This window comes from Bos grunniens, chromosome 6, assembly GCF_055505025.1.
Source record: "Bos grunniens cultivar Pamir isolate PY7600 chromosome 6, Bosgru_T2T1.0, whole genome shotgun sequence".
Lineage (NCBI taxonomy): Eukaryota > Metazoa > Chordata > Mammalia > Artiodactyla > Bovidae > Bos > Bos grunniens.
The window spans coordinates 54838265-54864742 of NC_141170.1; the positions used below are offsets into that span (position 1 = coordinate 54838265).

Genomic DNA, 26478 nt, shown 5'->3' on the forward strand with positions numbered 1-26478 from the left:
CCTATCTGGAACCAGTCCGTTGTTCCATGTCCAGTTCTAACTGATGCTTCCTGATCTGTATACAGATTTCTCAAAAGGCAGGTCAGGTGGTCTGGTATTCCCATCTCTTTCAGAATTTTCCACAGTTTATTGTGATCCACACAGTCGAAGGCTTTGGTGTAGTCAATAAAGCAGAAATAGATGTTTTTCTGGAACTCTCTTGCTTTTTTGATGATCCAGTGGATGTTGGCAATTTGATCTCTGGTTCCTCTGCCTTTTCTAAAACCAGCTTGAACATCTGGAAGTTCAAGGTTCACATTTTGTGTAAGCCTTACTTGGAGAATTTTGAGCATTATTTTACTAGAGTGTGAGATGAGTGCAATTGTGCAGTAGTTTGAGCATTCTTTGGCATTCATTGCCTTTCTTTGGGATTGGAATGAAAACTGTCCTTTTCCAGTCCTGTAACCACTGCTGAGTTTTCCAAATTTGCTGGCATACTGAGTTCAGCACATTCACAGCATTATCCTTTAGGATTTGAAATAGATCAACTGGAATTCCATCACCTCCACTAGCTTTGTTCGTAGTGATGCTTCCTAAGGTCCACTTCACTTCACGTTCCAGGATGTCTGGCTCTTGGTGAGTGATCACACCATTGTGATTGTCTGGGTCATGAAGATTTTTTGGTACACTTCTTCTGTGTATTCTTGCCACCTCTTCTTAGTATCTTCTGCTTCTGTTAGGTCCCTACCATTTCTGTCCTTTATTGAGCCCATCTTTTCATGAAAATTTTCCCTTGGTATCTCTAATTTTCTTGAAGAGATCTCTAATCTTTCCCAGGTGGCACTAGTGGTAAAGAATTTGCCTGCCATGCAGGAGATATAAGAAACACAGGTTTGATGCTGGGGTGGGGAAGATTCCCTGGAGGAGGTCATGGCAACCCAGTCCAGTCTTCTTGCCTGGAGAATCCCATGGACAGAGGAACTTGGTGGGCTGCAGTCCATATGGTTGCAAAGAGTCAGACATAACTAAAGTGATTTAGCACAGAGCAGATCACCTTTAATCATCCCTTGTTGAGTGACAGTGGCATACACTGGGCTCTGATTCTTTGTGCTGTTGTCCAGAAAGTGCTTTTAGGTAAAGAACCACAAAGTTTCTGTAGTTCAGTTTATATGTCTTTGTTACCTCAGGGATTATATTCTGCACTGACTTCTATTCCATAGCCAGCGCTTAGTTTGCATGCTTTGTTTGTATAAAGTTAATTCACAATTAGAGCAAGCAAAATTGTGAGCAGCAACTTTCCTATAATTGTTAGCATTGAAGTTACAACCAAGTGATGGTTTTATGATGCCAAAAGCTTATAAAATTTAAAGAATGATCTTTTGAAGATAAATAGTAAATTTTGAACACAAGGTTAGGCATGGATATAAATAAAGAAATTATTGCACATCACAATTTTTAAGAATTGACAATTAACATGGGTATCTCACACACACAAACAGAAAATAAACTATTGATTGCATTAATTATCTACCAATACTTTTTATCCTAAACTGTTGAACATTCTTTATTATCTCTTTATAAATCAATAGTTTTGTTATAATTTGCTTTAGCAAGAACACCATGGTTGAATCAAATTTGTTTCATTATTAATAATTTTAAATGGCTAAGTTTTATGACTTGTAATTGGTACTTTTAAAAATTTTTAGATGGTAGAAACATTTGAGAAAAATTATGTTTTAATATATGACATACACTATTTCTCAGTATTTCAAATTTTTTTTATGCAATGACTAACATAGTCAACCTGGAAATGCATTTACATTTTCCTAATTTTTTTTCTCATTTGTATATTTCATTCCTTATGTTTAAGTGCATGAGAAAATAATAAAAGAACCTATCATTACTGCTATTGAAAACATCTCTCCTGTTATTGAATTCTGCCTTTGGTATCATATGAGAATTGTTCACAATTTGTTTCTGATCTCACAGTGACACCCCTTGATTTTATATTCTTTTCTATTTTTGACTTATTTTTACTTGGTTGCCTTGAAATTATTTACTGAATAAATGTAAATACACAAGACATCTTTTGCTGCTGCTGTTAAGTCACTTCAGTTGTGTCCAACTCTGTGCAACCCCATAGACGGCAGCCCACCAGGCTCCCCCATCCCTGGGATTCTCCAGGCAAGACCATTGGAGTGGGATGCCATTTCCTTCTCCAATGGAGGAAAGTGAAAAGTGAAAGTGAAGATGCTTAGTCGTGTCCGACCCTCAGCGACCCCATGGACTGCAGCCTTCCAGGCTCCTCCGTCCATAGGATTTTCCAGGCAAGAGTACTGCAGTGGGGAGCCATTGCCTTTTCCGCAAGACATCTTTTCAGTTCAGTTCAGTTGCTCAGTCGTGTCTGACTCTTTGTGACCCCATGAATCACAGCACGCCAGGCCTCCCTGTCCATCACCAACTCCCGGAGTTCACTCAGACTCACGTCCATCAAGTCAGTGATGCCATCCAGCCATCTCATCCCCTGTCATCCCCTTCTTCTCCTGCCCCCAGTCCCTCCCAGCATCAGAGTCTTTTCCAATGAGTCAACTCTTTGCATGAGGTGGCCAAAGTACTGGAGTTTCAGCTTTAGCATCATTCCTTCCAAAGAAATTCCAGGGCTGATCTCCTTCAGAATGGACTGGTTGGTTCTCCTTGCAGTCCAAGGGACTCCCAAGAGTCTTCTCCAACACCACAGTGCAAAAGCATCAATTCTTTGGTGCTCAGCCTTCTTCACAGTCCAACTCTCACATCCATACATGACCACAGGAAAAACCATAGCCTTGACTAGACGGACCTTTGTTGGCAAAGTAATGTCTCTGCTTTTGAATATGCTATCTAGGTTGGTCATAATGTTCCTTCCAAGGAGTAAACGTCCTTTAATTTCATGGCTGCAGTTACCATCTACAGTGACTTTGGAGCCCCAAAAAATAAAGTCTGACACCGTTTCTACTGTTTCCCCATCTATTTCCCATGAAGTGATGGGACCAGATGCTATGATCTTCGTTTTCTGAATCTTGAGTTTTAAGCCAACTTTTTCACTCTCCTCTTTCACCTTCATCAAGAGGCTTTTTAGTTCCTCTTCACTTTCTGCCATAAGGGTGGTGTCATCTGTACATCTGAGGTTATTGATATTTCTCCCAGCAATCTTGATTCCAGCTTGTGCTTCTTCCAGCCCAGCATTTCTCATGATGTACTTTGCATAGAAGTTAAATAAGCAGGGTGACAATATACAGCCTTGACATACTCCTTTTCCTATTTGGAACCAGTCCGTTGTTCCATGTCCAGTTCTAACTGTTGCTTCCTGACCTGCATACAAATTTTTCAAGAGGCAGGTCAGGTGGTCTGGTATTCCCATCTCTTTCAGAATTTTCCACAGTTTATTGTGATCCACACAGTCAAAGGCTTTGGCATAGTCAATAAAACAGAAACAGATGTTTTTCTGGAACTCTCTTGCTTTTTCCATGATACAGCGGATGTTGGCAATTTGGTCTCTGGTTCCTCTGCCTTTTCTAAAACCAGTTTGAACAACTGGAAGTTCACGGTTCACATATTGCTGAAGCCTGGCTTGGAGTATTTTGAGCATTACTTTACTAGCGTGTGAGATGAGTGCAATTGTGCGATAGTTTGAGCAATCTTTGGCATTGCCTTTCTTTGAGATTGGAATAAAAACTGACCTTTTCCAGTCCTGTGGCCACTGCTGAGTTCTCCAAATTTGCTGGCCTATTGAGTGCAGCACTTTTACAGCATCATCTTTCAGGATTTGAAATAGCTCAACTAGAATTCCATCACCTCCACTAGCTTTGTTCGTAGAGATGCTTTCTAAGGCCCATTTGACTTCACATTCCAGGATGTCTGGCTCTAGGTCAGTGATCACACCATCGTGATTATCTGGGTCATAAAGATTTTTTTTGCCACCTCTTCTTAATATTTTCTGCTTCTGTTAGGTCCATACCATTTCTGTTCTTTATAGAGCCCATCTTTGCATGAAACGGTCCCTTGGTATCTCTAATTTTCTTGAAGAGATCTCTAGTCTTTCCCATTCTGTTGTTTTCCTCTGTTTCTTTGCATTGATCTCTGAAGGAGGCTTTCTTATCTCTTCTTGCTATTCTTTGGAACTCTGCATTCAGATGCTTATATCTTTCCTTTTCTCCTTTGCTTTTCACTTCTCTTCTTTTCACAGCTATTTGTAAGGCCTCCCCAGACAGCCATTTTGCTTTTTTGCATTTCTTTCTATGGGGATGGTCTTGATCCCTGTCTCCTGTACAATGCCACGAACCTCATTCCATAGTTCATCAGGCACTCTGTCTATCAGATCTAGTCCCTTAAATCTATTTCTCACTTCCACTGTGTAATCATAAGGGGTTTGATTTAGGTCATACCTGAATGGTCTAGTGGTTCTCCCTAATTTCTTCAATTTCAGTCTGAATTTGGCAATAAGGAATTCATGATCTGAGCCACAGTCAGCTCCTGGTCTTGTTTTTGTTATCTTTTATTGTTAATAAAGACATCTTTTATTCCCACCCTAATCAGAAGCCTATAATTTCTCATTATTTCCCAAAATGTTCTAAAAATTTCTTTGTCAAATTTGTTACTAAATTGTTTGCATTTTATTTATGTATATGATTCCTTTCTATGTATTTGAAAATATATTTTAGATTCTTTAAAATGTTGTAGCAATGTTCCAGGACTTGCACTGTTTTACAACAGGCAGATCCATCTCGTTACACTTATGGTAAAAGGAGTTGGCATACATGCACGACACTTCAAATTCAAAAAGAAAATCTATTACTATTATAAAATATCCAAACTTGACAATAACCTCAGAGATTGTAAATATGGCTTTTATCTTTGGTGAGAAAGAGGAAATAAGAACATGTAATACATATGCTATTTGTTAATCTTCATAAAGAATGCATGCAGCCCTTTGTCATCACCTTTCAATCCTATGACTGACCATAGAAGTGGCTAACATACTTATTATAGTCATCTCAAAGAGATTTACTTGGTAAAAGAAATCACTGATAGTTTTCAGTTGGCAAGAAACTTCAACATTGCTCAGAGGGTTTCATATTGTGATAGTGTGTTATGTGTTAAGTTGCTCAATCATATCTGATTCTTTGCAACCCCATGGACTGTAGCCCACAAGGCTCCTCTGTCCATGGGGATTCTCCAGGCAAGAATCCTGGAGTGGGTTGCAGGCCTCCCCTCCAGGGGATCTTCCCAACCCAGGGATTGAACACCGGTCTCCTGCATTGCAAGAGGATTCTTTACCAGCTAAGCTACCAGGGAAGCCCATTTTGTAATAGTAGTACACAGTAATTATCAACTAATTAGTGTCTGTTACATCCAACTTAGAAACTAAAGTAAGAGTAGTGTTTAGTGTCTGCTTTATCTGTTAGATCTACTAGTTCATTTTGTCAATGCTTTCAATTATTTTAAGTCTTTATAAACTCTTTGGGGTAAATAAATCACATTTTGCTTCACTCTAGAATTTTTAAAAAGTTGCTACTGCAAAATATTGATTGATTTTAACCATTATCATATCATTTCCAATATATGAAGAATGCCCCTTTACATCTTCACCTATGAATTGTAAACCTTATTGACCTGAAACCATAATAGATACATCTACTCCTTTTAACACTTCAAAACACAGATGATGTTTTGTCTTGTATGCTCAAAATACTGGTCTAGCAAATTTTCACTTGATTTTCAAACTCCAAGTAAATACAGTTTTATCTGCCCATTGTTATCATGACTTTTAAGGGGTCTCAAAGTATTCATCTAATCTGAAGATCAATCTAATGTTTATATTCTCTGTCTTGTATTAATATATAAAGAGTTGATAAACAAAAATATAGAGTTGAAATAGACTAGAAAGTATCTGATAAGAGTTTGATATATCTCCATATTTCTCTATTTGAGAATACCCTTTTCCCCACTATATATTCTTTGATTCTCTATTGTGACTAAATATGCCATTAATTAGTGTTGAGTAAGCTATTCTCATTATTAGGATCTTATAGAGGATCATAGTACTTATCAAAGTCAACAGATTTATCCAAGCAAAGCTCATGTAATTGTTTTAATTGGGATCCAAATAAGGTCATTTGTTAGGACTACTAAAATGTCTCTTCCCTTTGAATCTATATTTTCATCTTATTTTTCCTTATATTTTCGTTTTTGTGGTGGAAAATTCAGGTCATTTGTCCCATGGGGTTTCCTGCATTGTGGATTTTACTGGTTATATTATTAAATACTATTTAACATATCTCTCTTTCGTAAGATTCTCTAGGAATTTGATAGTTAGATATAGAGGCTAAGTGATAGCCTAGTCTATTCAAGGATTTATTTTTACCCCATCACTCTGTGAGTAGGATATTATATAAGACTAAGACTGTTGTGGTATCAGATCAGATCAGATCAGATCAGTTGCTCAGTCGTGTCTGACTCTTTGCGACCCTATGAATCGCAGCACGACAGGCCTCCCTGTCCATCACCAACTCCTGGAGTTCACTCAGACTCATGTCCATCGAGTCAGTGATGCCATCCAGCCATAACATCCTCTGTCTTCCCCTTTTCCTTCTGGCCCCAATCCCTCCCAGCATCAGAGTCTTTTCCAATGAGTCAACTCTTTGCATGAGGTGGCCAAAGTACTGGAGTTTCAGCTTTAGCATCATTCCTTCCAAAGAAATCCCAGGGCTGATCTCCTTCAGAATGGACTGTTTGGATCTCCTTGCAACCAAGGGACTCTCAAGAGTCTTCTCCAACACCACAGTTCAAAAGCATCAACTCTTCGGCGCTCAGCCTTCTTCAAAGTCCAACTCTCACATCCATACATGACCACAGGAAAAACCATAGCCTTGACTAGATGGGCCTTTGTTGGCAAAGTAATGTCTCTGCTTTGAATATGCTATCTAGGTTGGTCATAACTTTCCTTCCAAGGAGTAAGCATCTTTTAATTTCATGGCTGCAGTCACCATCTGTAGTGATTTTGGAGCCTAGAAAAATAAAGTCTGACACTGTTTCCACTGGTTCCCCATCTATTTCCCATGAAGTGGTGGGACCGGATGCCATGATCTTCGTTTTCTGAATGTTGAGCTTTAAGCCAACTTTTGTGGTATAGGGTGGGACAAAAACCAAATGAGAAATCATGTTGGTGACACTGAAAACAGAGGGATTTTCTTTCTCTTAGGAGAAAGAAGATATGGTTTCAAGTAAAAGGTTAAATTTTTTTAAAAATCCTATTGACCTAAATCTGAGTTGGAAATATGAGTATAAATTTATGATTTTATATATACACATATATGTATATATACACATACAGAAATTATGTGTGTATATATTAAAAATGCCTACAGACAATAACCAGTCAGTAGCAATGAACAAAACTGCTGTCCAGATTTTCATCATTGAGTACAATGTCTCACTAAAAGAAATCATATTTCCTTGGATAAATGGCAGATTTCCTGATCTGGACTGAGATATGTACAAAATCAATCTGGCATATTTTGTTATAGCAGAAATTAAGGAAGCTATCAAAGACTACTAGGATCATGTAGTAGGCTCCATTAGGCCAAATAGAACCACTTGAGTACCAATAAGATAATAAATGCAATGAATTAAGACACATTAAATATGTTTAATTCCCTCAGTTCATATTTAAAACAAAATAAAACTCACTGATCAAATTTAAAAGATGCCAGGGAACCAAATCATTATTGTGAAACCTAGAAAATAAAAGCATTTATCCTGTCTTTCCCCTAGAAATTGTACCTAAGGGTATCAAAAATTGATGAGGACAAGTTTCTGTTTATAAAAGTCAGCCAACTAATAAATGAAGAAGGGATGATATAATTAGAATACCATGACTTTGCAGTGCCTGCCAAATTAATGAATCAAGGGAATAATCACCTGTAGGTGCTAACATCACTAAAAGATAACAATTTGGCCTATGTGCTCCCTGAAGGAACTCTACAATGCCATCTATGAAGTAGTCTTGCCAAAAAAAAAAAAGGAGAGGGGGATAATAAAGGAAGAAAAGAAAACCTTAACCAGTTGAAACTTTTAATGGCAATATTCAAATTAGCTCAAACTTTATTAAACACCTACAAGGCCTCACACATACAAGGGAAATGACAGTATCTGTACGTATTTGAACCTCAAAGAAAACTGAAGAAATCTACGTGAATAAATGTATTTAAAATCCTCACTTTGGATTTAGAAAGCTGCTGAAAATGAATTCTCCATGGAAAATATTAACAGAAAATGACCATTGAGCATGTGATAATTAACAAGAGAAAGACAAAGATACAACCAACATGATTTAAACATATAGCTTTTTTCAAAGACAAAGCATCTCTTTTACATAAAAGACATAGTAAGCTTTTACAATGACTGTGACTCACCATTAAATTCAACTTACAAGTTTCTTTCAACAATGATTGTAATGAAAGGTATTTCTAAAGAGATTTTTGCACATTGAGGTTTGAAAATCAGCATGGACCTCACAGCCCCATGCAGGGGAGAATGAATGTGCTGAGGAGGTGACAAGCTCTTTGTTCACAGAGAAAGAAAAAAAAAATTGTGTCATACATATCCCTGCAAAAGCCATCCTGCTGGGCAGTAGCTTTGCAATGATAACCTTCTTTGTCCACCCTCTTGGACACATGACTCTGATACACAAAATACTATTTCCTATGTAGTCCATAGCATTGCATATTTTGTAATGTTACAAATTATGTCTCAGCATTTTCTAAAAGATTAGCCAGAGTACACAGTCACACACACATACTCGCTTCTCATATTATTTGTAAGTCACTGCCCAAATCAGCTTTGACTTTAAAGCCAAACCAAAAATATGATTCTACTTGTACAAAAAAGGCTTGTTTAAGAAAGAAACTGTGCTAAGTAAAGCCATGCATAGGTGTTATGTAAAATTTATTAACATAGCTTTAATGAATAACACTTAATTGCCTAATGATGTTACATAATCATTTTCAAGGTATAATTACTTTACCATTGACTCAAAGTTCACACAGGATGCAAAAAACTTGCTACCAACTGACTTTGCATAACCTCTCTGAACCTCCATATCTTTACTTGGAGAATTCAAGAAAACTGAAGTGGGGCATCTTCAAAAGACTTTCAATTCGAGCAGGTTCTTAGTGTATGATAATCTGTTCTCATGCTGCCTGTAACATCACAGGCAATGCCAAACTGTGCAACATCTCTAACTTTTGCTTTATTTATGGGTACATTAAGATCAAGATTACCAACATCTTTTAACATATTTTTCTTGCGCATCAAATGTTATGTTCACTATCACCTGTGGTAAAACAACGACAAAAAGAATCAGAAACAAAGCCTACCTTGAGGCTCACACCAAAGAGATGTGGAGAAAAGGGAACCCTTCTACGTTGTTGGTAGGAACATAAATTGTTGCAGCCGCTGTGGAACACAGTATGCAGCTTCCTCAGAAACTAAAAGTAATAGAAGTACTATATAATCTAGCAATCCCACTTCTGGGAATATACTGAGACAAAACTGCAATTATAAAAGATATATGAACCCCTCTGTTCACAGCAACACTATTCATAATAGCCAAGATATGGAAACAACCTGTATGTCCATCAAAAGATGAATAGATAAAGAAGATGCTGTACAGATACATTATGGAATACTACTCAGCCATAAGAAAAGAGAAGGCCATTTGCAGCAACATGAATGCAGTATAGATTATCATACTAAGTGAAGTAAGTCAAAAAGTGGAAGACAAATAGCGTATGGTATCACTTTTATGTAGAATCTAAAATATGGCACAAGTATAAAACAGAGACTAATAGACTTGTGGTTGCCAAGAGAGGGCGGGGAGGGAGACAGATGGACTGGGAGTTTGACATTAATACACACAAACTTTCACATTTAGAATGGATAAACAAGGTCCCATCCAATTCCCTGGGATAAAACATAATGGAAAGAATATTGGAAAAGAATGTATATATGTACATAGTGGAGTCATATTGCTGTACAGCAGAAATTAGCACAACATTGTAAACATTGAGAAAACCCCACAAAATTGTCTTACTGAACAAAGAAAAAGAGCTTAAAAACAGAAAACTTGTCACAGCTCATTAGACAGAATAGTAACTTTAAAAAGTATTCCAAAACAAAGAACAAGGGTCCCTAAAATGACAATGAAAACTCTGCGAATTTTGGAAATGCCTGAATCATTCTTCCCAATTACTACTTCCATATGACTCTCAGCTCTGCACAGTGTGAGGTGAGATTAAAAGGTTTTGATTATTCCAGGGGGTCGTGGAGAGATCATATGGCACAGGAGGCCATAATTGAGTAGGAGCAGTAGGAGCCAGACGCCCCCGAAGGAGATTTTCACCAGACAGTGAAAGCGTGACTGCAAGCTCGAGGCACAGGGGAGGGGCAGATGGTGCTGGTCAGCAGATCCAGCTTTGCAGCTCATGGCAAGGGTGAGCTTCCTCACTTGTAAGGGTCTTAAATGCATTCAAAATAGAAATTACCTTTCAATCCTTCTCCTGCCTCAGTCTTCAGTGGAAAAAGTCTTCTTTTAAACTATGGGCTTTAAAATAAATGACCCTCTGAAGAAGTGACTGTAATTCTTCAAGCATCACATGTACAATCAGAGAGCAACAAACACCATGAAGAATCAAAGTCAGTGATACCTACCAATTTTACAGAGCCTTTATGAGAGACTTGGTGATCTCTCATGACTACATGACTAAAGGGTGAAGTTCAGCAGAAGAGCTCATTATTTCTATTATTGATAGAGCTGCTAAGGGTCATGGCCATAATGCAAATGCAGAAAAGAAAAGGGAACAAGTTCCATTAGACTTAGAATCTAGTTTATCATTGTTATCATTTTGGCCATAGCTCTTATTTAATATAAAAACAAATTGAATGTTTAAACCATTTGTTTTCTGTTTTTTCATATCTTTTCAAATACATATATAATTTTAAGTAAAAGGCAAAGAAAATCTCCCTAATCATTATCATATTTCAGTTCCTTATGTACTGGATCACTTCTTAGTATGTTTGAGAATAGTTCAAGTTTACCTTCAAAGGACACATTTTTTTTTTTAATTTTTTAAGTTTAATTTTATTTTTAAACTTTACAATATTGTATTAGTTTTGCCAAACATCAAAATGAATCCGCCACAGGTATACCCGTGCTCCCCCATCCTGAACCCTCCTCCCTCCTCCCTCCCCATACCCTCCCTTTGGGTCATCCCAGTGCACTAGCCCCAAGCATCCAGTATCGTGCATCAAACCTGGACTGGCAACTCGTTTCATACATGATATTATACATGTTTCAATGCCATTCTCCCAAATCTCCCCACCCTCTCCCTCTCCCTCTCCCACAGAGTCCATAAGACTGATCTATACATTAGTGTCTCTTTTGCTGTCTCGTACACAGGGTTATTGTTACCTTCTTTCTAAATTCCATATTTATGCGTTAGTATACTGTATTGGTGTTTTTCTTTCTGACTTACTTCACTCTGTATAATAGGTTCCAGTTTCATCCACCTCATTAGAACTGATTCAAATGTATTCTTTTTAATGGCTGAGTAATACTCCATTGTGTATATGTACCACTGCTTTCTTACCCATTCATCTGCTGATGGGCATCTAGGTTGCTTCCATGTCCTGGCTATTATAAACAATGCTGCAATGAACATTGGGGTACACGTGTCTCTTTCCCTTCTGGTTTCCTCGGTGTGTATGCCCAGCAGTGGGATTGCTGGATCATAAGGCAGTTCTATTTCCAGTTTTTTAAGGAATCTCCACACTGTTCCAAAGGACACATTTGAACGTGATATTGATAATAACTTCACACAAGAAAGTTGTGTAATAGTAACTTCACACAAGAAAGTTGTTTGTAATCTTCAGTAACTGAATCTATTTAATGAAACCAAAGACAGACCTGCTTCTCAATACATTCGCCTAAGAAAATCAGGAAAATTAGGAAATAGGCTGAATAATTCAAACCTACACCATTTTTTTGATTAGTTAACTAATTACAATGATAGATCTCAAATTGTATTAGACATCAGAATCACATGGAAGGTTTGTGAAAACATGGATTTACTGGGCCTCATATAAAATAAAGAAGGTCTATGATAAGACCTTGCATTTTTTGGAACTCTGCATTCAAATATAAAGAAGAGATAAGAAAGCCTTCCTCAGTGATCAATGCGCAGATAGAGGAAAACAATAGAATGGGAAAAACTAGAAATCTCTTCAAGAAAATTAGAGCTACCAAGGGTAGAAATGGTACGGGCCTTAACAGAAGTAGAAGATATTAAGAAGAGGTGGCAAGAATACACAGAAGAACTATACAAAGAAGATCTTCATGATCCAGATAATCACGATGCTGTGGTCACTCACCTAGATCAGACATCCAGGAATGCGAAGTCAAGTGGGCCTTAGGAAGCATCACTACGAGCAAAGCTAGTGGAGGTGATGGAATTCCAGTTGAGCTATTTCAAATCCTGGAAGATGATGCTGTGAAAGTGCTGCACTCAATATGCCAGCAAATTTGGAAAACTCAGCAGTGGCCACAGGACTGGAAAAGGTCAGTTTTCATTCCAATCTCAAAGAAAGGTAATGCCAAAGAATGCTCAAACTACCGCACAATTGCACTCATCTCACATGCTAGCAAAGTAATGCTCAAAATTCTCCAAGCCAGGCTTCAACAGTACATGAACAGAGAACTTCCAGATGTTCAAGCTGGATTTAGAAAAGGCAGAGGAACCAGAGATCAAATTGCCAACATCTGCTGGATCATTGAAAAAGCAAATGAGTTCCAGGAAAACATCTATTTCTGTTTTATTGACTACACCAAAGCCTTTGACTGTGTGGATCACAACAAACTGTGGAAAATTCTGAAAGAGATGGGAATACCAGACCACCTGACCTGCCTCTTGAGAAATCTGTATGCAGGACAGGAAGCAACAATTAGAACTGGACGTGGAACAATAGACTGGTTCCAAATAGGAAAAGGAGTACCTCAAGGCTGCATATTGTCATGCTGCTTATTTAACTTATATGCAGGGTACATCATGAGAAATGCTGGACTGGATGAAGCACAAGCTGGAATCAAGATTACAGGGAGAAATATCAATAACCTCAGATATACAGATGACACCACACTTATGGCAGAAAGCAAAGAAGAACTAAAGAGCCTCTTGATAAAAGTGAAAGAGGAGAGTGAAAAAGTTGGCTTAAAACTCAAGATTCAGAAAACTAAGATTGACATCCTGTCCAATCACTTAATGGCAAATAGATGGGGAAACAGTGGAAACAGTGAGAGACGTTATTTTGGGGTGCTCCAAAATCACTGCAGATGGTGACTGCAGCCATGAAATTAAAGGATACATGCTCCTTGGAAGAAAAGTTATGACCAACCTAGACAGAATATTAAAAAGCAGAGACATTACTTTGCCAACAAAGGTCTGTCTAGTCTAAGCTATGGTTTTTCCAGTAGTCATGCATGAACATGAGAGTTGGACTATAAAGAAAGCTGAGAACCAAAGAACTGATGTTTTTGAATTGCAGTGCTGGAGAAGACTCTTGAGAGTCCCTTGGACTGTGAGGAGATCCAACCAGTCTATCCTAAAGGAAGTCAGTCCTGAATATTCATTGGAAGGACTGATGCTGAAGCTGAAACTCCAATACTTTGGCCACCTGATATGAAGAACTCACTCATTTGAAAAGACCTTGATGCTGGGAAAGATTGAAGGTGGGAGAAGAAGGGGACGACAGAGGATGAGATGATTGGATGGCATCACTGACTCAATGTACATGAGTTTGAGTAAACTCTGGGAGTTGGTGATAGACAGGGAAGCCTGGTGTGCCTCAGTCCATGGGGTTGCAAAGAGTCAGATCCAACTGAGCGACTGACTGAACTGAATGATAAGACCTGATAATAAGACCTATAAATATTCACAATATTTACGCTATGAACAAAATCCAGGTGATACTGATGCTATTGATCAGTGTATATCAATAGTAGACCACTTTTGAGATGCTCTGAATTAGAAAAGAAGAACTATGTTGATTTAAATCTCTGTACAGAAATTATTAAGTACAGAGAATCTTGGTAACTGGCATAGGATGAGATATAGAATCTTAGTTGAACAAAGTACAGCTTCAGAGGGAACCTTTAGCAAAAATTTTAAAAATGAATAAAAAGATATTACAATTGAATTAATTTTAGGAGCTTTAAGAAATAGAGCTGTTGTGTTATTTATAAGTTAACTGGCATCAGCTGAGTATGTCAGTAAGTGAAATTTTAAAATAGGTACAGCATAAATTCACTGTGTCAAACCAATCCCACTTGGAGGTTTACGACATACAATTCTTTATAAAATGAGTAAATCTTACTAGTATGCCCTGACTCAATAAACACTCTATGGATGACACTCTGCAATTGTTGAATTTAACGCATATTCCAGTTTTCATATTAGTTTTGTGAAATCATAAAAGCTATATGTACCAGCTAATTTATTTAATACATATTTTATAATGCAAGAATTCTACCTATTACCTTGATGATCACAGGTAACTCCAATGGTAATACCATGTTAGCAATACTGCAAACTATAAACAGCAATAACGAGAAATAGCATAACTTTAATAAAATTGTCAAAAAAATCTTAAGATGACATATAACTAGTCATCTTCCACCTCAAGTTCAGTCTTCAGAAGGACAAATTAGAAACTCACTACCTGGAATAGGCTTTCCCAAAGCCTCAAAAAATGCACTAGCAGGATTTCTGTTGCTTAACATTGCTTAATGAAATGCAGTCAGATTATGTTATTTTTGTTGTTGTTGTTAGCAATAGACAAGAAAACCAGGTCTGTAGCTATAGTTTTGTCTTTGGGATTTATCTACAGTCATTTCAGTATTGGTGGGTTTTCTCCCTCCTGTGCTCATAATGGGCCTTGAGGCATGAATAAACATGCTTCTTTTTCCTGTCAGAATTTTGAACCAAGTAAGAGAGAGAAATATCCAGACAGATGAAGGTCAAAACGACAACTTCACTTTTTAAGAGACATTGGGTCTCTTTGCAGTAACAATGGATTTCCTATCACTGTAAACAAACATATCTTCCTAGTCACAAGTAGAGCTAGACCATACCCCACCTCCTGTCCCCATAAATGGACAGGATTTCATCACCATGAAAAGATGAAAAGAATTATTGTATCACTGCATCTGTAAATTATTTCTGATGGTAACACACTTTGAGGTGAAAATATCCAAGATAAAAACAAAAAAAATATACATCATCAAACTAAATAGTTGTTGCTAAGTCATGCATACAACATGACTTCTGCTTCTTCAGGAGCCTGGGGAATAAATTGTCCATATTTGAATGATTTTTATCAGAAGTACTAAATACTGAAAGTTCTTCATTCTTAGACTGGTGTGATATTTCTATATATTACACAAACCCTAATGAAATTGAGAGAGTCAGTTCCTAGGCAGGTTGATAAGGAGTCTAGGGGTCCCCAAGGAGAGATCAGATCAGATCAGATCAGTCACTCAGTCGTGTCCGACTCTTTGTGACCCCATGAATCGCAGCACGCCAGGCCTCCCTGTCCATCACCAACTCCCGGAGTTCACTCAGACTCACGTCCATTGAGTCAGTGATGCCATCCAGCCATCTCATCCTCTGTCGTCCCCTTCTCCTCCTGCCCCCAGTCCCTCCCAGGATTGAGAGAGTCAGTTCCTAGGCAGGTTGATAAGGAGTCTAGGGGTCCCCAAGGAGAGAGGGGTCTGGAATTCTCAAGGAGGAAGAAAGGACAAACTTTTTTTCCTTCTCTACATTCCTTAGAATTATATAACAATAATGTATCCTGCCTAAGGACAGTCTTTGGATTAAACCTTCTGTTATCTTAAAATGTTAATTATGGGAGTAGACCTGGTCTTTACAAGGATGTATCTTGCCTGAGGACACTGTTATCTTAAAATGTAAATTATGGGAGTAGGTCTGATGAGGTATTTACAACCTCCAGACATTCTTTGGATTATATAACTTCATTGCTAACACTAGCAAGCAGGTACTCTTTCTGCCCGCTTCAGATGCCTATGTCAGAAGCTTTCTCTATCTCCTTTACACTTAAATAAAACTTTATTACACAAAAGCTCTGAGCAATCAAGCCTCATCTCTGGCCCCGGATTGAATTCTTTTCCTCCGGGGGCCAAGAATCCCGGTGTTTTCGCATGATTCAACAACAAGCTTTAAAAATCATGCTTTTTTTCATGCTGAGGCAAATTCATAGATAGCAGGAATAATGTGCTTATAAAATGGTTTATGTTGGAAGCTTTAAAGCACTAAAGATCATGTTTTAGACACACATAACTCTCCTGACATTGATCTCAAAACATAGGTGCATCTTTCCCAAACATGGTGATTTCCCTTTTAACTCATATTAGTTATATCTTCAACTGAAACCTCTGTTCTGGGCACAAGACACATACCAAATTGTTTACTTAATATCTCTGTGCTGTGCTTAGTCACTCAGTCATGTCCAACTCTTTGTGACTCCACGGACTGTAGCCCACCAGAGACCCCTCTGTCCAAGGGATTCTCCAGGCAAGAATATTTCAGTGAGTTGCCGTGCCCTCCTCCAGGGGATCTTCCCAGCCCAGGGATCAAACCCAGGTCTCTCGCATTGCAGGCAGATTCTTTACCAACTGAGCTTCCAAGGAAGCTCCACTTACTGTCTTTAGTGGGAAGCACAACAGACATCTCACACTTAATATACCCAAAACAAAGCTCTAAATTTCTCCTATTATTCTACCCACTTTTCTTCTCATCATCTTCACCATCTCATTTAAAACACACTTGATTTCATCTTTAACTCCCCTGATTCTTTTTATAATTCACACTGTATAAACAAATCTTGTTGACACTAGCTTCCAAAGAGACTGGGATTATGCCCATGTCTCCCCACCATCACCATGCCCCGATTGAAATCACCTTCATCACTCCACTATTCAGTTGGATTTACTGCTATAGCCTCCAAACTGGTCTCCCAGCTTTTGTACTGCCCCCCTCCCTTCAGTGTTTTCTCATTTCTGCAGCCAGAGGGATTCCTTTTAAACATGTCAGATTGAGGCAGTCTTCTTAAAACCCTCCCCTGGTTTCATTTTCCATCTCACTCAGTGTATTAGATTCCTCGGGCTTCTGTAACAAATTACCACAAACTGGGTGGCAGAAAGTTATTCTCTCACAGTTGGAGAGGTTACAAGTCTTAAATTAAGGTATCAGCAGGGCTATCCTCTCTTTGAACGCTCTAGGGGAGAATTATTCCTTGTTTCTTCCTAGGTTCTGGTGGTTGCCAGCAATCCTAAGTGTTCCTTGACTTGAAGTTGCATCACTCCTGTGTCTGCCTCCATCTTTACATGGTCTTCCCTGCTTTGTCCAAACTTCCCTCTTCTTATAAGAACACTAGGTATTGTAGTAATGCATCCCACCCCACACAAATCTATAAGCACCTTAGCTTACATTGATTATATTTGCAAAGATCCTATTTTCAAATAAGCTCATATTCACAGGCACTGAAAAGTAGCATTTGAACATATGTATTTGTTTTGGTGAGAAGGACATAGTTCAATCCACAACAATCAAAGTAAACGCAAAATCCTTACAATGGCACACAAGTTACAATTTTTTTGCTATTCAAAGTGTGATCTACAGACCACCAGTATCAGCGTCACCTGGGAACTTGTACAAAATGTAAACTCTAGACTTCCTAAATCAGAGTCTTCATTTTAATGTGACTTGGACGGAGGAGCCTGGTAGGCTGCAGTCCATGGGGTCACTAAGAGTCGGACACGACAGAGAGACTTCACTTTCACTTTTCACTTTCATGCATTGGAGAAGGAAATGGCAACCCACTCCAGTGTTCTTCCCTGGAGAATCCCAGGGATGGGGAGCCTGGCAGGCTGCCGTGTATGGGGTCGCATAGAGTCGGACACGACTGAAGCGACTTAGCAGCAGTAGCAGCAGCAGTACATGATTTACATGCAAATTAAAATTTGAGAAGTACTGCCCCTTGGAGAAGGCAATGGCACCCCACTCCAGTACTCTTGCCTGGGAAATCCCATGGACGGAAGAGCCTGGTAGGCTACAGTCCATGGGGTCGCTAAGAGTCGGACACGACTGAGTGACTTCACTTTCACTTTTCACTTTCATGCTTTGGAGAAGGAACTGGCAACCCACTCCAGTGTTCTTGCCTGGAGAATCCCAGGGACGGGGGAGCCTGGTGGGCTGCTGTCTATGGGGTGGCACAGAGTCAGACACAACTGAAGCAACTTAGCAGCAGCAGCAGCAGCCCCTTGGAATGATCTAGTTGATTTATGATTTATGATTTTTCTACTTTCTTCATAAATGACTATGCCTTACATCTCTCCATCACTTCAGTTATACTGACCTTTATTTTTTCTGAAATGCCTGAAAAATTCCTCTCCAAGATGTGCAACTTTTCCTAGATACTGTTTTAAATTAACATCTCCAACTATTCTATCCATCTTCCTTGCTTTATTTTTTTACTACAGAACTTCCCACCATCCAATACACTAAATATTTTACTTATTAACTTTGTTTGCTGTTTTCTCTATCACCTAGAATATAAACTACTTGAGCACAAGGATTTGAGTCTGAATTTTAGACTCCTGAAATGATACGGGACACTCAATGCAGGCCATACAAAAAATGTGTCAAGTGAGCCATTTATTTGCCCAAATACATTAAGTAACTCTTGCTATTTGAAATCAACTGTATCAAATGCATCATGTAATGCTTTTTAAAATAGATATATAAGAATCATATTAGCTTATGATTCATCAGGCAAAAAATTATCATTTACCTAAGCATTTGTGAATCAATTTTTTAAATTTTATTTTAATTGGAAGATAATTATTTTACAATACTCTGATGGCTTTTGCCATATATCAACATGAATCAGTCATAGGTATGCATATGTTTCCCCTCCCCCCTTAAACCTCCCTCCCACCCCCCTCCTGACTCCTCCTCTCTAGTTTATCACAGAGCACCTGCTTTGGGTTCCCTGCTTCATATAGCAAATTCCCACTGGCTATCTACTTTACTATGGTAACATACCAACCAGGTCAGTTCTGGGTGTTCATTGGAAGGACCGATGCTAAAGCTGAAACTCCAGTACTTTGGCCACCTCATGTGAAGAGTTGACTCATTGGAAAAGACCCTAATGCTGGGAGGGATTGGGGGCAGAAGGAGAAGGGGATGACAGAGGATGAGATGGCTGGATGGCATCACTGACTCGATGGACATGGGTCTGGGTGGACTCCGGGAGTTGGTGATGGACAGGGAGGCCTGGCATGCTGCAGTTCATGGGGTCGCAAAGAGTCGGACACGACTGAGCAACTGAATTGAACTGAACTGAATATTTGATTGTGTATATGTACTATTTCTTTTCCCATTCATCTATCAATAGACATCTAAGTAGCTTCCATGTTCTAGCTACTGTAAATAGTGCTACAATCAACACTGAGGTACATGCATGTTTTTCCATTATGGTTTCCTCAGTGTATATGCCCAGTAGTGGGTTTTCTGGGTCATGTGAAGTGAAGTCGCTCAGTCGTGTCCGACTCTTTGCTACCCCGTGGAGTGTAGCCCACCAGGCTCCTCTGTCTATGGGATTTTCCAGGCAAGAATACTGGAGTGGGTTGCTGTTTCCTTCTCCAGAGGATCTTCCCAACCCAGGGATCGAACCCAGGTCTCCTGCATTACAGGCAGATGCTTTAACCTCTGAGCCACCAGGGAAGCCCTGGGTCATATGGTAGTTTTATTCCTAGTTTTTAAAGAATCCTCCATACTGTTCTCCATAGTGACTTTATCAATTTGTTCTTACCATATCTCTCATGGTAAAGCACACTTTAGCCCTAGTACCCTATGAGAATTGTTGTGGTTGTTATTTGGTCACTACGTCATGACCAGCTCTTTTGATACCCTATGGACTATAGCCTGCCAGGCTCCTCTATCCATGGAACTTCCCAGGCAACAACACTGGATTGGGTTGCCATTTCCTTCTCCAGGGGATCTTCCTGACCCGGGGATCAAACCCTCGTCTCCTCTATTGGCAGGCAGATTCTTTACCACTGAGCCACAAGGGAAGTCTATTCTGTGAGAAAATAGATGTTTTTATGCATCCTAAATATTTTCCTTTTGAGTTTCACAGGATATGCCCTTGTTTTATGAAACAGAAATATGGTCACCATATACATGTACACCATATCTTGCCTTTCATACATTTTGTCCCTTTTCATTGCATTTTCTTTCCATTTTCTTCTTTTCAAAATAAAGATTCTTAATCTTAGTTGGTCCTAATATAATGGACCTTCTGGGAACTTACATCTTTCTTCAATCGTGTTCTTGTAACTAGACTCTTGGCAGCAACTAATCTGTTCTTCATCACCAGAATTCTGTTATATAATTTAAGTCTTTTCAAAACCAAAGCCCATGATTGTTAAATGAATGGCAATTTCTTTTCTTAAGTATTATTTGCATCCTTTATAAATTCTTAATAAATGGTATACCACACCAAGCATTCAAATGTGTGTGTGTGTGTGTGTATATATATATATATGAGCTAAAGCTTGAATGTGGATTTAAATGCACAAAAGAGAAAAATATTATAATGCTTTCATCACTATATACATATTTATAACTCTGTTCTAAAGATTAGTTATAGTCTTTTCTTTTATTTATAATATCTGAATTATAGTTATTATTAAATAAGAATATGTTTAAAATTTTATACATATGCCTGAATTTTACATTTTGCTTCAGAACTTTAAATTGTGTTAAAAAGATATTTTACATTTAAATATATCTAACTGAAAGAAAAGGTACAAATAAGTGATCTCAAAATATAATCTTGGAAACTGCTTTTGTTCCAGTTGAATATCACCACTGTTAGACTTTAATAGTTACATAGATTCCCTATAAAATCATGATTTCTCAAGAGGCAATAGACAGTACAGAACAGTTGTAATTCTTAATAAGTCAAAGTAAGTTTTGTCATTCTCTTCTTGTCCCCACTCCAGGTAATTCTTGCACTCCGTGGTCCACCTTGTAACACAACATCCCAGCTCTCCACAGGGTATCCTCCAACTGCTCTTCCCTAGGGAGGTCAGTAGACTTTAACTTAGCTAGACTTTCTCAGTGCCTGCCTTCTGATTAAATTTGCAAGTCCTATGGACTATTCTCTTAAGTCCTTGAAGAGCAATGCATAATACATCTCCTGCCAATTATCTGATGAGTGTCACTAAATATTTTATCACATCAGATAAAATATCCTTAGATCAAATGGTACAATAATTTCTAATTATGCTACTCCTTTGGATTAAATTCTGTGTCTAGTTTGAGGACTGTGTCACAGCAATAGAAATGCTAAGAACAGAAACAGTATTTATTCTCAATTTTGACTGGAGTGTCACTAAGGCCACACTGCCACTCATTATTTCAGAATGCTTTTTAGATAAGAAAATAACTGCACTATTAAAGTGAAAACTTACTATAACCCTGTGTGACAGGCAGGACCAATATTATTATTCATAGTTTTCAATGAAGCAGTTAGGTTCAGTAGTATTAAAAGATTTGTCTCAGGTCATTGGTTTATTAAATGACAGGCGAAGATCAGAACTGAGTTTTATTCTCATATAAGACTGTAAATAAGAAGGTTGAACCAAATAAGTTATAAAATTTTGTTACAGCCCCAATAACTGTAATTGATGATCCAATGATTTCTTAAATATCAATTATATATGACAAGGTGGGTGTGACAAAACCAACATAATCTGTTGATTAGATTTGGGTAATTTTTATTGTTTGCTCACAAGAGAAAGTTTTATGTTTTATCATAAATGTCTTATGTTTTACCACAAGAGAATACACATTAACTCATCTTTCTTTTATATGTTCATTAAATGAAATACAGCAACTCTTTTCATGTTATTAAAGGAATACCATTTAATACTATAAAATATCTCAAGTACGTACCTTTTGCAAAGTGATTTTTAGGCACTGAGATTATAACAGTGACAAAATAGTGTTCCTCTTCCCATGGGTTTTATATTTTAGTGGAAGGAGGTGACGTGTAAAGAGAATATCTGTAAATTATATCCATCAGCAGTAAGTAGTAGGAAAGGAAATAAAGTCAGATAAAAAGAGAATGATATGAGGGTACCATTTTAGGTAGTGTGGTTAGCAAAAGCCTCTCTTAGGTGATAATAACATTTAAAGAAACCAGAATGATATGAGAATGAACTTGCAAATAACTGGAAGGTCATTCAGGCTGTTGGAAAAACAAATAAAATGATTTTTAAGGTAGGGATTAATTTGGTGTGTTTGAGGAAGAGAAAGAAGACCAATAAAGCAGGATCTGAATGATCTAGAAGATAGAAAAAAGAGTTAAAAGAAATATCTGAGTCTCATAGTGTTCTCACTTGCCGTATTATGGGTCTTGGGATTTTACTCTAAGTGTGATGGGAATCCATTAAAAGACTTTAAGGTTTGTGCATTAGAGAACCAGGAGTAGGCTATGATATGATATAGACATTTTAAAGTGTCTTCTGTTATTTGAGTACAGATTTGTATCAGTTTGCTAGGGCTCCCAAACAAAGCACCCTCATATCTGTCAGAGTGGCTATGATTAAACACACACAAATAACAAATGTTAAATGTTATTTGCAAGGTTGTGGAAGAAAGGATACAGTTGTACATTGTTGGTGGAAAGGTAAATTGGTACAGTCACTGTGGAAAACCGTAAGGAGATTCCCCCCAAAATAAAAATAGACTCACCGTATGATCCAGGATTCCACTCCTGGGTATATATCCAAAGAAAATGAAAACACTAATTTAAAAAGATATATGCTCTCCAATATTCATAACAGCATTATTCACAATAGCCAATATGTGGAAGCAACCTAGGTGTTCATCAATAGATGAATGAATAAAGAAGATGTGCTATATATAAGCAAGGGAATATTATTTGGCTATCAAAAAGGACATTTTGTCATTTGCACCATGATGACCTGGAATGTACTATGCTTAGTGAAATAAGCCAGACAAAGACAAATACTGTATGCTATCACTTGTATCTGAAAAATAAAATGAACTACTGGATATAACAAGAAAGAAACAGACTCACAGATACAGAGAAGAAACTAGTGGTTACTAGTGGTGAGAGGGAAGACAGGAGACGCAAGACATGGGTAAGTGATGATTTTTTATGCACAGCTATTTGTAAATCTTACACTATAAGTATATATAGGACATAACAGTGAATATAAATAATATTGATAATTATTAATGAAATATAATTGATAAATATTTCAAGTTACTTTGTTGTACAATGGAAACTAATATGATACTGTAAGTCAAATATTCCTTGATTTAAAAATAAATTTACAATGAAAATGAAAAAATAAAGGAGTTAAGGTGCTTAGCAAGATTATCTCATGAAACCCCCCCAGTAGCACTAATAACATTTTAGATCTGCTACTGCTTTCTCCATGTTGATTGTTATTCATGCTAAGGTCACATAGCTAGAACTTTAGGAGCTAGAATTCCAATGCAGATGTGTCTGATTACAAAGATACATTTTATCCTCCCTAGCAGTCTTCGTGGGGACTTTCATCTCTTGGGTGTATTGAATAGTATGTGTATAAACATTATCTTCATTGGGAGTTCTTTTAGCGTAAAACTAAAGGAGTATGGAGGATTATTTTTTCCGAAATATATAATGTATATTTACATTGTCTTTGTATAGAATGCCATATCTGTTGCAACTAACCTTGAATGGTGGCTTTCTGTTTGACAGGCCATTTATTTAGTCTCTGTTACTTATTAGATTCCATAATAAACTGTAAGGAGTCAGAGATATGGCTCTTTTCTTTGAAAGAATGTGGGACATTCTTTCATGTTGAGAATAAAGGTTGATAGGCACATAAAAATATGCTATTTGCTGGGTACCTAGTGAGTTAGCTAATGAATAGTACTGTGATGTGCTTAGTCACTCAGTTGTGTCCAACTCTTTGCAACCCCATGGACTGTAGCCCGCCAGGCTCCTCTGTCCATGTGATTTCCCAGGCAAAAATACTGGAGTGGGTTGCCATTTCCTGAGGTCAAAAGAAGAAAATCACTTTGGAAGAGTAAAAAATGGATTAAGTTTACCTTTCAAAAATTGGTACAAATCCAATCAATACATAAGGTGATTCCTAATAAATTCAAGTTTACAAAAGTAGACAGTCTTATTTTCTTTCTTATTCCAAGGAGGTAAATGTCTTCTCTCTGAAAGTCCTTTGTGAAAATTAAACCCACTGTTTATGCAGACTTCCTAGCAGTCTGCATATTTCTATTTCTTGGTTTGTTTGTTTAATATCTGTATCACTGGTAATTGGTAAGCATCTTTAAAGCAGGGATGGATCATATTCTAATTCCCTTTTAACTCCTCCATCCCATAGGAATTACTGTGGGCAAGAAGTCAATAAATTAGGCTCAAAGACATAAAAAGTTGGCAAGAAAAGTAGTCAGGACATTCTTACAAAATTAGACTATTTGGAGGTACTTTTTTCTAGTCACTTATTTATGAAAACATCAACGTGCATACTAATCCATAAATTTTTTATGGCTTGAACACAAATTATGAATGACTTTCCATATTAATAAAGATATATAAATATCACTATAATGGCTCTATCATATTTTATTGTGTGATTGTGTCAATTCAGTCAGTGGTAATGTCCTATTGCTAAACATTTAGGTTCTGTTTCCTTTTACCAAAACAGTGGCTACATCATACATTTTTTTATATGTATTTTAAGATGTGCAATTGTTGAGACAAAAGATGTGAATAAATTTACGGTATTTGGTACACACTGTCAGAACTCTCTCCAGAGAAAATATAGCAAAGCATCTTTACATTTCAGTATAATTGCCATATTCTTCTGAGGCTTCCTCTAGTCCTTGGTTTGCAAGATTTTTGTTTGTTTGTTTTTTGGTTGGTTTGGGGCTTTGGTTTTGTTTTTCAAGTAGGTTGCAGTATTATTTAGTATTCAGTTGACATAAATACTTGAAGAATAATTTCTGTCTTTGAAAGTATTCCTCCAACATATACAAATACCAGTGCGTTCTTTCTCTAAAAGAAAATTTAAGCAGAGAGAAATTAAATGCTGTTCAAATTCTGAAACTGTGAAAACATAACAATGGAGAAAACAAATAGAAAGTTTTTAAGCTACTCAGTGACTTTAGCAGCTGGTGGATCCTGCCATGCCTATTTTTGCACAGAATGAAAAAGACACAGCAGGTTCCTTTGGAACATCAAACTGAGAAAATTGACTACAGCTTTAACAGCCTTAAAAGAATTTTTTGGCAGAATGAATGACTCTGCATAATTGAGAAAAATACCCCAATCTGTAAGAAAAATAATATAAAGAGGCTAAACAAGAATGTTGCTGCTTTTTCTTTTCACAACAATCTCCCACCTGTCCCTGACTGCAGTATTTAGGGAACCAAGGTTTAGAGTGATAAAAGAACAGGAGGTTGGTGAGTGTAGGATGGAGGAGTGAAGGGTTAGGAGAACTTCAGAGGATTTAGAGCCAGAGACTTGAGTGATATGTAACCATGGGAGGTCTGGGAAGCAGGAAGCCAGTCTTAAATCCCAATTCAGCTATTTCCTAATCCTGCGATCCTGGGCGAATACTATCCCTTCTCTGGCTCAGTTTCCACATTTTAAAGTGAACATAGCATTAGTGTCTAGCTTTCTCAGTGTCTGGCTTTTATCAACATAGTTAAATATGGCGTTACTTTATAATATACTGTGAACTCAGTTAAGTCACTTTGTCTTTTGTCTCAACTTCTTCAGCTATGAAATTAGACAAAGTGATCATGTAATATCACATCTAGATTTGAAGGTCTATGACCTTGTGAGAACAATATACTAGATGCTAACATTAGACTTAATTTGCTGATAATCTGAAGCCAACACAGTAAATATAAATGAAGGACTGAAACAAAATGGGGGTGGGAAAGAGAGGGAAGTAGAAAAAAAAGTCACCTTTACAAATAGAGTTTTTAATATCTACATTTATTATTCCATACTATAACCACATAAAATTATGATATATTACATAGGAAGCAAAGCCAGTACAAAATAATCATTTGTTCATTTCAAGAATAGCAGGACTCTTCCAGGGGTTTCCCAGGTGGCACTATTGGTAAAATGCCTGCCTGCCAATGCAGGAGACATAAGTGACACAGGTTTGATCCCTGGGTTGGGAAGATCCCTGGGTTGGGAAGATCCCTTGGAGGAGGGCATGGCAACCCACTCCAGTTTTCTTGCCTGGGAAATTCAATAGACAAAGGAGCC

At 37.6% G+C, this 26478-nt stretch overlaps 1 long non-coding RNA gene and 1 other non-coding gene across 3 annotated transcripts in view; both read right to left on the reverse strand.

Moving 5' to 3' along the window:
- The window catches only part of LOC147370739 (uncharacterized), a 353056-nt gene that overhangs the window by 215221 nt on the left and 111357 nt on the right, over positions 1-26478 (reverse strand). The window lies entirely within an intron of this gene.
- Positions 19800-19871, reverse strand: TRNAY-GUA (transfer RNA tyrosine (anticodon GUA)). Its single transcript has one exon. It is a non-coding gene; the product is annotated as a tRNA-Tyr (tRNA).